Source organism: Cryptotermes secundus, unplaced genomic scaffold (assembly GCF_002891405.2).
Source record: "Cryptotermes secundus unplaced genomic scaffold, Csec_1.0 scaffold159, whole genome shotgun sequence".
Classification (NCBI taxonomy): domain Eukaryota; kingdom Metazoa; phylum Arthropoda; class Insecta; order Blattodea; family Kalotermitidae; genus Cryptotermes; species Cryptotermes secundus.
In genome coordinates, this window is record NW_019725416.1 from 4587287 (window position 1) to 4590557 (window position 3271).

Genomic DNA, 3271 nt, shown 5'->3' on the forward strand with positions numbered 1-3271 from the left:
ATCACAGGAGAGGGGGAAACACGGTAACTACTGCCTCTATGAATGATGGAAGGTACCTCACACAGATCTCGACCAATCAGAGAGCCTAAACCAGGGGGTTGCAACTGAGATAGGAGAAAGGGAAATACGGTAACTACTGCCTCTCTGAATGTCGGAAGAAACTTCACGCAGGTCTCGACGGTCTCGACCAATCAAAGAGCCTAAACAAACCAACTTGAATACTCATAATTACGTGCGGTTATGGTGGTGCGTTGTATGTAAATTGGTAAGTATGAATTTTGATTTGCTGTGGTTGCGAAACGAAAGTAGACATTTGCGAACGAAGTTACAGCTCCATATTAAACATATTATTTGTGTATATGAATGTTATGCCTACTACCACAAATGAAGTTAGAAACACATAAATTCTTTCAAGCCTAAAATTTTTTAGGTTATTATGAACTGTCATCTAAGCGATATTTGTTTTATGATATGTTCTGCAACTTTCGGTTTATCACAAAGATTGTCTGTTGAATGTGAAGGAGTTCTAAGAGTACCGTGATGGTGTTATAATTTTTGTATTGCTTCCTGCAGTATAAACATGAAAACGACATGTGCTGCTGCTGGGTGCTTGTCATCCAGCAAGCAAGGCATCAAATTCTTCAGCTTTCCAAGGGATCCAGCAAGGTATGTCTGTTTTAATTCATGGTGTAATTACTTTATTATGTGTTGTGTAATCCTTTAAAATGTTGGCAGTGCAACCATTACCAAGTAGCCACCCACTTTTGCAGTGAAAGAAACCTCGTTTCTCATAAGCCCTGTAAATATAAATGCTTCTGATGTGGAACTCAGGCATATCAATCATTGCAGCAAGCCACAACACTGTATTGGCTACAGGTAAGGACCACTGCTTGTGTGAATTATGTTCTGTTATGAAAGAATTGGCTAGCGAGAATAATGAGAGCTAATTTTTTAAGTAATTGTCCCAAGAACCCAGTTGTGATCAAACAAATGTCATTGTCATCATCATTCATTACTTATGAAACTACATCAATATACACTTTTATTATAAATCTTATTTTACTGTCTTATGTGCAACTTTTTAAGTTTTAAATTTTAAACTTAAAGTTAATAAATAGTTTCACATAAGACTGTAAAATGAGATTTATAATAAAATGGAGAGTGCAATAGGATGCTACAATACAATCTTATCAATACAAAAGTTATGTAGGATATGTCAGATGTTTTTAGAGTAATTAAAAATCTTTGAAAAGCAGATCACACTATCAGCAATATGATTTATGAGAGAATAAGCTGGTAAAGACTTTACTATGAGGAGTAATTTAATGAAATATACAAAATCTTTATAATGGCAGTCCCTTTAAAGTAAAATGAGTTATTTTGAAATCTGAAGAAGTCCATCATGTAAAGAAGCCCACTCATTTCCTTTTTAATGTTCTTTCAGGAGAGTGCTGTGGTGAATACTTGGCAACAGCTGTTTGATGTTCGCCTTGTGAAAACATTTGAAGCTATTTGTTTGTATTCTGGTTTGAACAATAATCCAACTGTGGGACAGTTTGTAGATGCCCTGAAGACTAACATCATGAATGCACTTGCTATCAGAGGTCTGTGTGGAACTGTTTGTGAGTATGATGGTGCTACTGTTGTGGGTAACCTGTAGTCATTGTTCAGGGCACATGAGGCTTCTTCACTAAATCTGTCCACAGGTCATGGCAAGGTAACCCTGATGAAGTTCCTGAGTTTCCATGTTACTCAGCAAGTACAGAAGGACATGGTTGCTGCAGTTCATGCTGGTGACATGGAAGTGTTCTCAGTAGCCCATGTCAGTGGTTCCATTGCCAGACACGTGCTTCGTGGTGTCAGCTGTGATGCATGCAAAACATGCCTGACATGTGAAGTGCTGCTATCAGCCAATGTCTTTATATATTTCAAGGAGTGCAGTGATACAGTACAGCCTCTCACCTGTCCTTCTAAGAAGTTGGTGTGGAGACTGTTGGTATGCTGTAAATCTATGATGGCAGGCAATTCAATTCATATTGCAGCATACCACAGCTGCCATTAAGAGCACCATTGACTTGGAGAGGATTAGGTGTACTGGTTGTTCACTTCACTACCAACGAATAGTAGATGGTATTGTGAGATGTCTCACAAGAATTTACATTCCTTGGTGGTGTAAGCGAACAAACAGGTTGATGATCGAAGCAGATAGGCAGAGGGCTACAAAGAGGAAGATTAAGATAATGACTCATCAGTAAGTCATTAAGAAAGTAATGCGTCTTCATCTTTGCCTTGCAATATACTGCCCATACCAGCCCTGGAAATCAGCAGAGAGCAGTTATTGAATTACTCGAATAATATATTCCAATTGCTCACATGAGTATCAGTAGATCTTACATAAGTTGGAGAAAGTAACCCTGGTGACAAGCAACTGCAACTACCATGCCTTCACATGCTCTTGTATGGAGTAATTTGTTGATAACATTGTCACCTTCAGTCATATTACATACAAGAAACCTATTCTGATCTTGAGCTCCATCTCTTCCTTGCTTTGGAGACCTGTTTCCTTCTTCCCAGTATATTAGAACATCATTGTCAGAAGATGGTCAGAGTTCATTCTGCCCTGTGTCTGAAAATAATTATATTTCAATCAAGAATTGTGTGGGAAATTCTTTTCTGACTCAAATGGTTCTTGTTTATGTGTGGGTAAGAATGAAGTGGCATTACTTTATAGTTGACTTGCAATCTTCAGTTTACCTGATTCAGCATGAAACACCAAGGAGCAAAATCAATCTCAGGATTCACTGTGTATTTTGTAATTAAGTTTATTTACTACTTCCTAGGTAGGAAGTTTTACTTATTAGTGTTTACATATTTTATTCATCTAATTTGTTATTATGGGTATATCCCTTCAGTCACTAAATTATTTTGGCCACATTACTGTGTTCAGCATTAAACTTGTGAACATAAATATATATACATCAGACTTTCAAGGTTCATTATATTCCTTCAGTTATTTTATTATGCTGGCCATATTATTGTGTTCAGCATTGAACTTATGAACATATATATATACATACATACAGCTGGAATTAGAACATCTTCACTTAGAAAATTATAATTTAGGTGCTAGATACTGTAGGAAAACACTGGAGAAAGGAGGAGTGAGTATTTTTGTACATGAAAACCTAAAATTTACTAAAATAAATTTAGAAGATTATTGCAAAGACCAGGATCTGGAAGCATGTGCTCTAAAGTTAGACTCTCCTTTTTC